General features: G+C 45.0%; 1 non-coding gene across 1 annotated transcript; it reads right to left on the reverse strand.

Moving 5' to 3' along the window:
- Positions 1 to 10,770: 10,770 nt before the first annotated feature.
- On the reverse strand, positions 10,771 to 10,841 carry trnag-gcc (transfer RNA glycine (anticodon GCC)). Its single transcript has one exon. It is a non-coding gene; the product is annotated as a tRNA-Gly (tRNA).
- Between the last annotated feature and the right edge of the window lie 4,961 nt (positions 10,842 to 15,802).

The following is a 15,802-nucleotide window of genomic DNA, read 5'->3' on the forward strand; positions in this document are numbered from 1 at the left end:
AGGCTCCAGAGACACAGGTAGGCTTATCAGTCTCCTAACTCGGAACTCAGAGGGTAGGAGAGAAGTAAAAATTAATCGAAGTGTGACATCACCCGAAAGCAGGTAAGTGAGGGGTTGGTGAGTATTACTCTCTTTTTAAACGTTAACTCTGTGGTTTATAGTTTCTAAAGTCTCTGTGGTGTAGCGGGGACTGTTTATAAACCAGGGCCCTTAAATATATTATTTAACTGTAGTGTAATTGGTCGGATTGATTTGATTTAATTTACTTGCAATTCATTAAAGTGTAAGTCATGGCAGGGCAGCCCAGTGCCGTATGCTCGTCCTGCGCTATCTGGGAACTCAGGGACACTTCCTGTGTCTCTGACAACTATGTGTGCAGGAAGTTTGTCTAGCTGCAGCTAATGGCAGACCGCATTGCGGCGCTGGAGCTGCGATTGGGTTCATACTGGATCATTCGGGAGTCTGAGGACATTGTGAATAGCACGTTTGAACCATTGGTCACACCGCAGGCAAAGGTTGGACAGGCAGAAAGTGAATAGGTGACCAACTGACAAAGTACTAGGCACAGGCAGGTAGTTCAGGGGTCACCTGTGCACATCCCCCTCTCAAGCAGTAAAACCACTTTGAGTACTGTTGGGGCGGATGGCTTACCAGAGGAAGGCAGCAGCAGCCAACTATCCTTTGCACCAGAGGTGGCTCTGCTGCACAGGACGGGAGGAAAAAGAGGGGTAGAGCTACGTTAATAGGGGATTCTATTGTAAGTGGAATAGATAGGCGTTTCTGCAGTCGCAAACGAGACTCCAGGATGGTGTGTTGCCTCCCTGGTGCAAGGGTCAAGGTTGTCTCAGAGCAGCTGCAGAACATCTTGGAAGGGGAGGGTGAAAAGCCAGTTGTCGTGGTGCATATAGGTACCAACGATATAGGTAAAAAGCGGGATGTGGTCCTAAAAGCAGAATATAGGGAGTTAGGATGTAAATTAAAAAATAGGACCTCAAAGTTAGTAATCACAGGATTTCTGTCAGAGTAGTCTTTGCTGCCACGTGCTAGTCAGAGTAGAAATAGAAGGATATTTCAGATGAATACGTGGCTAGATGAATGGTGCAAGGGGGAGGTATTCAATTTCCTGGGACATTGGAAACGGTTCTGGGAGAGGTGGGACCAGTTCAATCCGGGCGGTTTGGAGCTGGGCAGGGCCGGGACCGATGTCCTAGGGGGAGTGATTGCTAGTGGTCTGGCGGAGCGTTTAAACTAAGATGGCAGGGGGTTGGGAACCTGAGCACGGGGACAGAGGAATGGGAAAAAATGATAAAAGCAAAAGATAGGAAGGAGAAAACAAAAGTGGCAGTCAAAGAAATCAACGGTTTAACTCAAACATGGCCACAGTAAATAATAATTCTAATAGGTGTAAGTGCGTTAAAGAAACAAGCCTGAATGCTTTGTGTCTTAATGCGAGGAGCATTTGTAATAAGGTGGATGAATTAGCTCCGCAAATAGAGGTAAACAAATATGATTTGATTGGGATTGTGGTAACATGGCTCCAGGGTGGCCAAGGCTGGGAACTCAACATCCAGGGGGATTCAATATTCAGGAAAGGTAAGCAAAAAGGAAAGGGAGGTGGGGTAGCATTGCGGGTTAAAGAAGGGATTAACACTATTGTAAGGAAGGATATTAGCTCTGATGATGTGGAATCTGTATGGGTAGAACTGAGAAATACCAAGGGGCAGAAAATATTAGTGGGAGTGGTATATGGACCTCCAAACAGTACTGCAGAGGTTGGGGATGGCATTAAAAGGGAAATTAGAGAAGCGTGCAATAAGGGCACAGCAGTCATTATGGGTGAATTTAATCTGCATTTAGATTGGGCTAACCAAATTAGAAACAATAATGCGGAGGAAGAATTCCAGAGATCAGGCCATCTTACACGGGGTATTATGTAACGAGAAAGGATTAATTAGCAATCTTGTTGTATGAGGCCCCTTGGGTCAGAGCGATCATAATATGATTGAATCCTTCATTAAGATTGCGAATGAAGTAGTCGACTCAGAGACTAGGGTCCTAAATTTAAATAAAGGAAAGTACGATGGTCTGAGGCATGAGTTGGGTTGGATTGATTGGGGAATGTCACTCAAAGTGTTGACAGTGGATAGGCAATGGCAAACATTCAAAGACCGCATGGATGAACTACAGAATTAGTTCACCCCAGCTTGGCATTAAAATAAAACAAAGAAGGTGGCTCCACCGTGGATAACAAGGGAAATTAGGGATAGCATAAGATCCAAGGAGAGGTCATATAAATTGGCCAGAAAAAGCAGTAAACCTGTGGATTGGGAGCAGTTTAGTATTCAACAAAGGAGGACAAAGGGATTAATAAAGAAAGGGCAGATAGAATATGAAAGTAAGCTATCAAGGAACATAAATACTGACTGTAAAAGCTTTTATAGATATGTGAAGAGAAAAAGATTGGTGAATTCAAGCGTAGGTCCCTTGCAGTCAGAATCAAAAGGAATTTATAATGCGGAACAAAAAAATGGCAGCCCAATTAAATACATATTTTGTTCTGTCTTCACGAAGGAGGACACAAATAACCTCAAAAAGATATTGGGAAACATAGGGTCTGATGAAAGGGAGGAACTGAAAGAAATCAGTATTTGTAGGGATATGGTGTTAGGGAAATTGAAGGGACAGAAGGCCGAAAATTCGCCAGGGCCTGATACTCTACATCCTAGGGTATTAAGGAAGTGGCCCTAGAAATAGTTCAGCTTTGCTGATCATCATCCAGCATTCGATGGAATCTGGAACAGTAACCATGGATTGGAGGGTAGCTAAAGTTACCCCACTATTCAAAAAGGTGGTAGAGAGAAAACAGGGAATTAGAGACCGGTAAGCCTAACATCGGTAGTGGGGAATATGCTAGAGTCCATTATAAAAGATGTAATAGCAGAGCACTTGGAAAACAGTGACAGGATCGGACAAAGTCAACATGGATTTACAAAAGGTAAATCATGCTTGGCTGATCTACTGGAATTTTTTGAGGATGTAACTGCTAAAATAGATAAGGGATGAACAGTGGATGTGGTGTATTTGGACTTTCAGAAGGCTTTCGATAAGGTCCTGCAAAAAGAGATTAGCGTGCAAATTTAAGGCATATGGACTGGGGGCAAGGTATTGACTTGGATAGAGAACTGGTTGGCGGACAGAAAGCAAACAGTTTGAATAAACGAGTCGTTTTCCGAGTGGCAGGCAGTGACTAGTGGGATGCCGCAAGGACCCGTCCTAGGACCCCAGCTGTTCACAATATATATTAATGATCTGGACGAGGGAATTGGAAGTATTATCTCTAAATTTGCAGATGACACAAAGCTTGGTGGGCGTGTGCACTCTGAGGAGGATGCCGAGAAACTCCAGGATGATTTTGACAGGTTGGGTGATTGGGCAAAAGCATTGCAGATGCAATATAACGTGGATAAATGCGAGGTTATCTACTTTGGTGGCTAAAACAAGAAGGCAGTTTATTATCTGAATGGCAATAGATTGGGAGAAGGGAAAGTGCAAAGAGACCTGTGTGTCCTTGTGCACCAGTCGCTGAAGGTAAGCATGCAGGTGCAGCAGGTGGTTAAGAAGGCAAGTGGCACGTTGGCCTTGGTAGCGAGAGGGTTTGAGTAAAGGAACAACGATGTCTTGCTGCAGTTATACAGGGACATGGTGAGACCACATCTTGAGTATTGTGTGCAGTTTTGTTCGCCTTTTCTGAGGAATGATGTTCTTGCCATGGAAGGAGTTCAGCGAAGATTCACCAGGCTGATACCTGGGAAGGCAGCAATGACGTATGAGTAGAGATTGGGTCGATTGGGCTTGTACTCGCTGGAGTTTAGAGGAATGAGAGGGGATCCCACTGAAAATTATAAAATTCTGACTGGACTGGACAGACTAGATGCTGGAAGGATGTTCCCGATGGTCGGGGAGTCCAGAACCAGGGGCCACAGTCTAAGGATAAGGGGTAGGCTATTTAGGACAGAATTGAGGAGGAATTTCTTCACCCAGAGAGTGGTGAACCTGTGGAATTCTCTACCACAGAAGGCAGTAGATGCCAATACATTAAATATATTCAAGAAGGAGATGCATATATTTCTCAAGCCTAAAGGGATCAAGGGCTTTTGAGGAGAAAGCAGGGATAGGGTACTGAAATTGGATGATCAGCCATGATCGCATTGAATGGCGGACAGGCTCCGGACCCCGAATGGCCTACTCCTGCTGCTATCTTCTATGTTTCTATGTTTATTATAATCTGTTACATCTCTAACTTTTTCCCATTTTGATGAAAGCACATCGACCTGAAACGTTAACATTTTTTCTCTAGCCACAGATGTTTCCTGACCTGCTGAGAATTTCCAGTATTTTCAGTTTTTATTTCAGATTTCCAGCATCTGCAATATTTTGCTTTCGTATTAGACCAAGTTATCAGCAATTGCTAGTGTGCACCCCTGGAGGTTGCATGTGCATGATGCATGTCCGCAGGTCAGCATTACAAGTAACGGCAAGTGTGCGCACCCCCAGCAGGTCTAATGTGCACGGGGCATGTTAACGGGACTGCATTATAAGTAACTGCAAATGTGCGCCCCCTGCTGGTCTTATGCGCACGGTGCACGTTAGACATTCTGCAGTGCAAGTAACGGCAAGAGTGCTCCTCCTGCTTGTCTATGGTGCACGGTGCATGTTAACAGGACTGCATTATAAGTAACGGCGAGTGTGTGCCCCCTGCTGTTCTAATGTGCACGGTGCACATTAGCCGATCTCCAGTAAAAGTAACAGCGAGTTTGTGCCCGCTGATGGTCTAATGTGCACGCTGCATGTTAGCAGGTCTGCAGTACAATAATGGCAAGAGTGCGCCTCCTGCTGATCTAAGGTACATGGTACATGTTAGCAGGTCTGTGGTATCGGTAACGGAGAGTATGCACTTCCTGCTGGTCTAATGTGCAAAGTGCATGTTAACCGGTCCGCTGTATAAGGAACGGCGTGTTAGCGCCCCCTGCTGATCTAAAGCTCACATTGCACGTTAGCCGGGCTGCAGTGTAAGTAACGGCGAGTGTTCGCCCCCTGCATGTCTAATGCTGACGGTGCACATTAGCCGTGCTGCCGTATAAGTAGCGGCGAATGTGCGCCCCCTGCATGTCTAAGGTGCACAGTGCATGTTAGCGGGACTGCTGTACAAGTAATAGCGTCGTTGCGCCCACTGCTGGTATAATATGCAGGGTGCACGTTAGCCGGTCTGCAGTATAAGTGCGAATGCCAGAGTGCCCTCTGGGTGTTTAATGCAGAAAGTGCGATATGGTCAACCATTGACGTGCGTGTGTTCGATAGTTATTTATTAATTTTTTAATTTACTTAAGCATAGTACGCTGGTTTGAGCTCCAAATGTCTCACCCTCCAACTGAATTTGGAATTCAATCATGTTATGGTCAGTCATTCCAGGGGGATCCTTTACTAGGACATTTTTTATTAATCCTGTCTCATTACACAGGACCAGATCTAAGATTGCCTGCCCCCTGGTTGTTTCAGTAACATACTGCTCAAGGAACCCGTCCCTAATACACTCTATGAAATCTTCCTCAAGGCTGCCCTGCCCAATTTGATTTGTCCAGTCATTATGAAAGTTAAAATCTCCCATGATTATAGCTGTTCTCTTATTACAAGCCCAAACTATTTCCTGATTTATACTCTGACCAATAGAGATCCCACTGTTAGGAGGCCTATAGACTACGCCCACTAGTGACTTTTTCCCCTTATTATTCCTTATCTCCACCCAAACCGTTCCACTATCCTGAACATTTGACCGAATATCATTTCTCACTATTGCAGTGATTCCATTTTTATTGACACAGCCACCCCACCTCCCTTTTCTTCCTGTCTGTCCTTCCTAATAGTCAAGTGCCCCTGGATGTTTAGCTCCCAGTCTTGGTCACCCTGCAGCCATGTCTCCGTAATGGCAAGCAGAACATACCCATGTGTAATTATTTGTACTGTCAACTCGTCTATTTTATTACGAATGCTGCATGCATTCAGATAAAGAACGTTTAAATATGCTTTGTGACAATTTATTGCTGCTTTTACCCCCTTTACCACTTTACCTTTATCTTTATATATTCTGTCCCTTCCTGACACGATCTGGTTTTTAAATCCCCCACTGCTACCTTGCTCTATTGCCTTCTCCGTTGACATTTTTATTTTTCACTCTCTTGAAACATCCCTCCCCCCACTAATTAGTTTAAAGCCCTCTCTACAGCCCTAGTTTTTCGATTCGCCAGGATTCTAGTCCCAGCACTGGCCAAGTGAAGTCCGTCCCAACGGAAAAGCTCTATCCTGTCCCAGTACTAGTGCCAGTGTCCTAAGAAGCAAAACCCATTTCTCCCACACCAGTCTTGTAGCCACGCATTTAACTCTCTGATTTTATTTACCCAAGCCAAATTTGCTCGTGGCTCAGGTAGTAATCCAGAGATTATTACCCTACTGGTTCTGCTTTTTAATTTGGCCCCTAGCTGCTCATACTCCCTCAGCAGAACCTCTTTCCTTGTCCTATTTATGTCGTTGGTACCAACATGGACCACGACAACTGGATTCTCCCCCTCCCACTCCAAGTTTCACTCCAGCACAGAGGAGATGTCCTTAACCCTGGCACTGGGCAGGCAACACAACCTTTGGGACTCTCGCTCTCGGCTGCAAAGAACCCTGTCTATCCTCCTAATGATGCTATCCCCTACCACTACAACATTTCTTTTTACTCCCCCCACTTGAATGGCCCCTCATTCCACGGTGCTGTGGCCAGGTTGCTCATCCTCCCTGCAGTCCCCGTTCCCGTCCTCACAGGGAGTAAGAGCCTCGAACCTGTTGGACAAGAGCAAGGACTGTGGCTCGTCCAGCACTACCTCCTGGTTCCCCGTCCCTGCCTCAATCATAGTCACACCATCCTGCCCGGACCACTGACTACATCTGAAATTGTTAATCTAATTGGTGTGACTACTTCCAGGAACACAGAGTCCAGGTAACTCTCCCCCTCCCTGATGTGTCGCAGTGTTTGAAGCTCCGTCTCCAGCTCATCAACACGGAGCCAGAGTTCCTCGAGCAGCCAGCATTTACTTCAAATGTGATCATTTTGAACATCAATGCTGTCCACCAGCTCCCACATATTGCAGCAGTAACACATCACCTGCTCTCCCATTCTATGTAATTAATTACATTTAAAAATATTATTTTTAAATACCCTCTGCCCCGATTCTAGATGATGAATATCACACCTCTATTTAATTGAACTTATCAACTTATAAAGGTTTCTAAGGGAAGGAAAAGTACTCACGATCCAGCCAATCACCTACCAGCTTGGCTGTGATGTCACTTTTGAATTCTGACGTCCCCTTGGTATGTTGCCTTTGGAGCCTTTTTAGGCTGCTTCGCCTCGCTGCTCCGACTCGACTCAACACCCACTGCAGCTACCGGCTGCCTCGACTGGGCCTCACCTCGCTGCTCCGCCTCCACGATGTCTGCTAATCCTGTGACTGGCAGGAAAAACAGGGCCAGAAACAAAACAGAAACAGCACCTCACACCCCAATTACCCTAACTCTCTCACTTACCCAAACTCTCACAGCACACTCTGCTGCTCGCACTAGCACTGGTCTTTTTATACTGTTTGTTTGTAGCCAATTGAGTCACCCCTGCTGATTGGTTAGAGCACTGGTTTTCTCTGCCTGCCAATTAACCTTGTTTTACTCTTCTTAAACCAACCGAATCTCAAATATTTAACATTTCCCCTTTACTTAAACTGCTTAAGTAATCTTATCAACAATCTAATGGCAATTGCCACTAACAATTTGCACCACTCCAAATGATTTCAAGAGAAATAACCATTAAAGTACTCTCTCACTTACCCAAACTCTCACAGCACGCTCTGCTACTCGCACTGATCTTTTTATACTGTTTGTTTGTAACCAATTGAATCACCCCTGCTGATTCGTTAGAGAACTGGTTTTCACTGCCTGCCAATTAACTCTGACTGCACTGTTACCTTGCATTACTCTTCTTAAATCAACAGAATCTCAAATATTTAACTTTTCCCCATTACTTAAACTGCTTAAGTAATCTTATCAAGATACTACTGGCAAATGCCACTAACAATTTGCACCACTCCAAATGATTTAAAGAGAAATAACCATTAAGGAACTATGTTATTTACCCAAACTTTCACAGCACTCTCTGCAACTCGCACTCATTTTGCACATCTGTACCGAATGATGCACTGCTGATTTTTGAGGCAACAGCAGCGGTTTGGAAAGTTGAAAGGTTCAGAGGTGCGTGCAATTTTTCTCACGGTTGCTTTGAATGCTGGTATTACAAACAGCCGAAAAATGCACTGTTCTCTGACCGCGAATGGAACCCGTGGCGCCGCGGTGAAAGCGTCGAATCCTAACCACTAGACCACCAGGGAAGCGTCCTGCCAGCAAGCAGAACAATGCAGTCTTGCCTCCTTGCTGCTTTGAAATTCAGGTCACTTTCACGCCAGGCAAACTTTTCGCACAAGATGACATTTTTTAGGCGAGATCACAAAGGACATGTTCACGAAACCACAGCATCAAATGCGGGGAGGCGTCCACCTGAAATCTATTTGCTTCTATGCTTTTCTCAGAGACACACAGTCAGAGAAAACCCTTCGGGATATTGAATAATCAGGACTAAAATATCAAGGACAATATAGAGGAAATAGTAATGCAGTGCTTGAGGCAAAGAATCAAATACATACAAGAAAATAGATGTGTGCCCACTTTGTGTGCGTATGTCTCAGATATCCTTATGATTCATGGAGGCTTGCAGCACTGTGTGAGGCCATTCGGCCAATCGTGCCAGTGCTGTCTCCTTGAAAGAGCAGACGTGCTTTCTTCCGCTGTTATCTACATTTCCCTATCCTCTCTCCTTCCGCAGTGCCCCGCACAAAAGACAAACAGAAAGCGAACACTAACGAGGAATTGATGCAGGAAGTTGTTATTCAGTTCTCAACCATTTAAAATTATTTTACGTTCATTTTTATTCTGTTCTTCTTTTCCAAGGAGCACTTTAATGTGCTGCCCAAAGGTTTAAAATCGGGAATGTTAAAATTCCTCCCCGTTGGGGAATGTAACCCCTGTCTCCCGCGTGACAAGCGGGGATACTCACAACTATTCTAACGGTGAAGTGAGCAATGTAATCTCTGCCAGAGTAAGGATCGAGCCAGTTACACAGGAACAGGATGACCATTCAGCCCCTCAAACCTGTTGCACAGGAACAGGAGCAGATCATTCATACCCTTGACCCAGTTGCACAGGTACAGCTAATATATTATTAATGCTTCATGTGATGTGTTTGCTATGAAATTAATTGTTAAAAAAATTACGCTGCATTGACCAGGAATCGAACACAGGTTTTATCGCGTGGCAGTGCGAGAATTCTACCCCTGAACCACCAATGCACGCAGAGCCAGCGGATTCCATTTTCTGGTAGCTACAATTTAATTTTGATTTTGTTAATACAAGTGAGGACACTGCATTAACATAAAAAGCAAAATGCAGCAGATGCTGGATCTGGAATTGTTGATTAAATGCTGGAAACACTCCGACGGTCCTGGAAGATCTGTGGACAGAGAAACACAGGGTTAATCTTTCAGGACCGTGAGCTCTCGGCAGAGCTAAGATTTTGCGGTTTTGTAGTTCCCGTGTGAGTTTCCATCCAAAGTTCTTAAGCTGCTCAAAAATTAGATAATTAATAAACTAACCTTCCCCAAAAGAATAAAGAGGTGCAGGATTGGGCCATTCGGCCCCTCGAGCCAACCCGCCATTTAATAAGTTCATGGTTGATGAGATCTCCGACACAACGCCACTTTGCCACCCACTCCCCATAAAGCTTGACTCCCCTGTAGCTGAAATATATGTCTATCTCCTCCAGATATACAGAGCCCGTTTGACTTCTTACAGATTGGCCCGAGGGATAAGCGACTTCAGTTTTGTTGATAGTGTGGAGAAGCTGGGACTGCTTTCCTCTGAAGGCTAAGAGGAAATGTAATAGAAGCTTGCAAAATTACAAGGGGTTTTGATAGATGAAATAAAAGGAAACGCTTTCCAGTGGCAGGAGGGATTGTATGCAGAGGGAGAATTGTCCTATGCAGCAAGTGTTAAGGCCTAATAAATATGTGGATAAGTTATCACGGCCCAGGTATTCTCTCATTCCACTCTTGCACACGATGCTAATTTTTCAGACTGGCAATGAGTTGACTCACAGCCATGCTGTGATCAGCTAAGTTTGTTAGGGAATTGCAGTCGGCATGATAATACATGGAAGACGGATAATAACCGTGACTGTTCTGACACTGTGAGGTACAGTTAAATGTGGGCATTTAAAGAGTCTTGTTCCCAATGTCATTTCCTGCTGACTTTGAAACAACAAGCATTTTACAGAAGGCAAGGAAGTGAATGTTGCACCTCTGTACCGAATGATGCGCTGCTGACTGTTTGTCGAGAAAATTAATTATCAGACGGAGACTTCGAGGTTCGCTTTAGGAATTTATTACGTGATTTCACGGAGGGTCTGCAGCAGTCTAAACTGCCCACCAGCACTCTAAATTACTAATGTACAGCGCTCATATTTATACAGCAAGGTTAACAACATTCATACCCTTGATCCAGTTGCACAGCTAATAAATTATTTATGCTCATGTGATGTGTTTGCTATGAAATGAATTGTTAAAAAAATTAGCCTGCATTGGCCGGGAATCGAACCCGGGTCTCCCGCGTGGCAGGCGAGAATTCTACCCCTGAACCACCAATGCACGCCGAATTAATCGATTCTATTTTCTGGTGGCTACAATTTATTTTTGACTTTTGTTAATACAAGCGGGGACACTGCGTTAACATAAAAAGCAATATGCAGCAGATACTGCATCTGGAATTGTTGATTAAATGCTGGAAACACTTCGAAGGTCCTGGAAGATCTGTGGACAGAGAAACACAGGGTTAACCTCTCAGGTGCATGAGCTCTCGGCAGAGCTAAGATTTTGCACTTTTCTAGGTCCCGTGGGAGTTACCTTCCAACGTTGTTTAGCTGCTCAAAAATTACATAATTAAGAAACTAACCTTTCGCAAAAGAATAAATAGGAGCAGGATTGGGCCATTCGGCCCCTCGAGCCCGCCATTTAATAAGTTCGTGGCTGATGAGATCTTCGACACAACGCAACTTTGCCGCCCGTTCCCCATAACCTTTGACTCTCCTGTGGCTGAAATATATGTCCATCAGACATACAGAACCCGTTTGACGTCTTACAGTGTGGCCCGAGGGATAGTGTGGAGAAGCTGCGATTGCTTTCCTCTGGAGGCTAAGAGGAAATTTAATTGAGGCTTGCAAAATTACAATGGGTTTTGATAGAGGAAATAAAGACAAACGCTTTCCAATGGCAGGAGGGATGGTAACCAGAGTTGGAATTGTCTTATGCAGCGAATGTGAAGGCCTCATGAATATCAGGATAAGTTATCACGGCCCAGTTACTCTGTCATTCGAGTCTTGCACACGTTGCTAATGTGGCATTTTTCACACTGGCAATGAGTTGACTGATGAGTTTGTTAGGGAGATGCAGTCGGCAAAATAATACATGGAAGACGGATAATAACCGTGACTGTTCTGACACTGTGAGGTACACATAAATGTGGGCATTTAAAGTGTCTTGTTCCCAATGCCATTTCCTGCTGACGATGAAACAGCAGGCATTTTATAGAAGGCAAGGAAGCGAATGCTGTATCTCGGTACCGAATGATGCGCTGCTGACTGTTGAGGCAACAGCAGCCGTGTGGAAAATTGTAAAGGTTGATGAGGTGCAAGCATTGTTTCGCGCGGGTATTTTGATTGCTGGCATTTCAAACAGCCAGAAAACGCACTGGTTGCCTGACCGGGAATCGAACCCGGGCCGCGACGGTGAAAGCGCCGAATTCTATCCACTAGACCACCAGAAAACTGCGAAAAGCGTCCTGCCAGCAAGCAGAGCAAGGCAGTCTTTCGTCCTTGCTGCTTTGAAATTCAGGTCACTTTCACGCCAGGCAAACTTTTCGTACAAAATGACATTTTTTAGGCGAGATCACAAAGGACATGTTCAGGAAACCACAGCATCAAGTGCGTGTAGGCGTCCACCTGAAATCTATTTGCATCTGTGCTTTTCTCAGAGATACACAGTCCGAGAAAAGCCGTCGGGATATTGAATAATCAGCACCAAAATATCAAGGACAATACAGAGGAGACAGTAATGCACTGCTTGAGACAAAGTCTCAAACACATGCACGAACACAGATGTGTGCTCACTTTGTGTGAGTAGGTCTCAGATATCCATATGATTCATGGAGGCGTGCAGTACAGTATGAGGCCATTAGGCCAATCGTGCCAGTGCTGTCCACTTGAAAGATCAGACGTGCTTTCTCCCGCTGTTATCTGTATTTCCCTGTCTTCTCTCGTTCCGCAGTGCCCCGCACAAAAGACAAACAGAAGGAGAACATTATGCAAACGAGGAATTGATGCAGGAGGTTTTTATACAGTTCCTCACCGTTTAAAATTATTTTAGGTTCAATCTTTCGCTGTTGATCTTTTCCAAGGAGCGCTTTAAGGTGCTGCCAAAACGTTTAAAATTGGGGATGTTAAAATTCCTTCCCGTCGGGGAATTTCACCCCGGTCTCCCGCGTGACAGGCGGGGATACTCACAACGAGACTAACGAGGAAGTGAGCAATGTAATGTCTGTCAGAGTAAGAATCGAGCCTGTTACACAGGAACAGGATGCCATTCAGCCCCTCAAAGCTGTTGCACAGGAACAGGAGCAGAACATTCATACCCTTGATCCAGTTGCACAGGTACAGCTAATAAATTATTTATGCCCATGTGATGTGTTTCCTATGAAATGAATGGTTAAAAAAATTAGCCAGCATTGGCTGGGAATCGAACCCGGGTCTCCCGCGTGGCAGGCGAGAATTCTACCCCTGAACCACCAATGCACGCCGACTTAATCGATTGTATTTTCTGGTGGCTACAATTTATTTTTGACTTTTGTTAATACAAGCGGGGACACTGCGTTAACATAAAAAGCAATATGCAGCAGATACTGCATCTGGAATTGTTGATTAAATGCTGGAAACACTTCGAAGGTCCTGGAAGATCTGTGGACAGAGAAACACAGGGTTAACCTCTCAGGTGCATGAGCTCTCGGCAGAGCTAAGATTTTGCACTTTTCTAGGTCCCGTGGGAGTTTCCTTCCAACGTTGTTTAGCTGCTCAAAAATTACATAATTAAGAAACTAACCTTCCCTAAAAGAATAAATAGGAGCAGGATTGGGCCATTCGGCCCCTCGAGCCCGCCATTTAATAAGTTCGTGGCTGATGAGATCTTCGACACAACGCAACTTTGCCGCCCGTTCCCCATAACCTTTGACTCTCCTGTAGCTGAAATATATGTCCATCAGTCATACAGAACCCGTTTGACGTCTTACAGTGTGGCCCGAGGGATAGTGTGGAGAAGCTGCGATTGCTTTCCTCTGGAGGCTAAGAGGAAATTTAATAGAGGCTTGCAAAATTACAATGGGTTTTGATAGAGGAAATAAAGACAAACGCTTTCCAATGGCAGGAGGGATGGTAACCAGAGGTAGAATTGTCTTATGCAGCGAATGTTAAGGCCTCATGAATATCAGGATAAGTTATCACGGCCCAGTTACTCTGTCATTCGAGTCTTGCACACGTTGCTAATGTGGCATTTTTCACACTGGCAATGAGTTGACTGATAGCCGTGCTGTGATCAGCTAAGTTTGTAAGGGAGATGCAGTCGGCAAAATAATACATGAAAGACGGATAATAACCGTGACTGTTCTGACACTGTGAGGTACACATAAATGTGGGCATTTAAAGTGTCTTGTTCCCAATGCCATTTCCTGCTGACGATGAAACAGCAGGCATTTTTTCGAAGGCAGGGAAGCGAATGCTGCACCTCGGTACCGAATGATGCGCTGCTGACTGTTGAGGCAACAGTAGCCGTGTGGAAAATTGAAAGGTTGATGAGGTGCAAGCATTGTTTCGCGCGGGTGCTTTGGTTGCTGGCATTTCAAACAGCCAGAAAACGCACTGGTTGCCTGACGGGGAATCGAACCCGGGCCGCGGCGGTGAAATCGCCGAATCCTATCCACCAGGCCACCAGAGAAGATGCGGAAAGCATCCTGCCAGCAAGCAGAACAAGGCAGTCTTTCCTCCTTGCTGCTTTGAAATTCAGGTCACTTTCACGCCAGGCAAACTTTTCGTACAAGATGACATTTTTTAGGCGAGATCACAAAGGACATGTTCAGGAAACCACAGCATCAAGTGCGTGTAGGCGTCCACCTGAAATCTATTTGCTTCTGTGCTTTTCTCAGAGATACACAGTCCGAGAAAAGCCGTCGGGATATTGAATAATCAGTACCAAAATATCAAGGACAACACAGAGGAGACAGTAATGCACTGCTTGAGACAAAGACTCAAGCACATGCACGAACACAGATGTGTGCTCACTTTGTGTGAGTAAATCTCAGATATCCATATGATTCATGGAGGCGTGCAGTACAGTATGAGGCCATTCGGCCAATCGTGCCAGTGCTGTCCACTTGAAAGGTCAGACGTGCTTTCTCCCGCTGTTATCTGTATTTCCCTGTCCTCTCTCGTTCCGCAGTGCCCCGCACAAAAGACAAACAGAAGGAGAACATTATGCAAACGAGGAATTGATGCAGGAGGTTTTTATACAGTTCCTCACCGTTTAAAATTATTTTAGGTTCAATCTTTCGCTGTTGATCTTTTCCAAGGACCGCTTTAAGGTGCTGCCAAAACGTTTAAAATTGGGGATGTTAAAATTCCTTCCCGTCGGGGAATTTCACCCCGGTCTCCCGCGTGACAGGCGGGGATACTCACAACGAGACTAACGAGGAAGTGAGCAATGCAATGTCTGTCAGAGTAAGAATCGAGCCTGTTACACAGGAACAGGATGCCATTCAGCCCGTCAAAGCTGTTGCACAGGAACAGGAGCAGAACATTCATACCCTTGATCCACTTGCACAGGTACAGCTAATAAATTATTTATGCTCATGTGATGTGTTTGCTATGAAATGAATTGTTAAAAGAATTAGCCTGCATTGGCCGGGAATCGAACCCGGGTCTCCCGCGTGGCAGGCGAGAATTCTACCCCTGAACCACCAATTCACGCCGACTTAATCGATTCTATTTTCTGGTAGCTACAATTTATTTTTGACTTTTGTTAATACAAGCGGGGACACTGCGTTAACATAAAAAGCAATATGCAGCAGATACTGCATCTGGAATTGTTGATTAAATGCTGGAAACACTTCGAAGGTCCTGGAAGATCTGTGGACAGAGAAACACAGGGTTAACCTCTCAGGTGCATGAGCTCTCGGTAGAGCTAAGATTTTGCACTTTTCTACGTCCCGTGGGAGTTTCCTTCCAACGTTGCTTAGCTGCTCAAAAATTACATAATTAAGAAACTAACCTTCCCCAAAAGAAAAAATAGGAGCAGGATTGGGCCATTCGGCCCCTCGAGCCCGCCATTTAAAAAGTTCGTGGCTGATGAGATCTTCGACACAACGCAACTTTGCCGCCCGTTCCCCATAACCTTTGACTCCCCTGTAGCTGAAATATATGTCTATCAGACATACAGAACCCGTTTGACGTCTTACAGTGTGGCCCGAGGGATAGCGTGGAGAAGCTGGGATTGCTTTCCTCTGGAGGCTA

The sequence above is a fragment of the Somniosus microcephalus genome, unplaced genomic scaffold (assembly GCF_052327205.1).
Source record: "Somniosus microcephalus isolate GS21.2 unplaced genomic scaffold, FLI_Smic_1.0 unresolved_chr8, whole genome shotgun sequence".
Taxonomy (NCBI): Eukaryota; Metazoa; Chordata; class Chondrichthyes; order Squaliformes; family Somniosidae; genus Somniosus; species Somniosus microcephalus.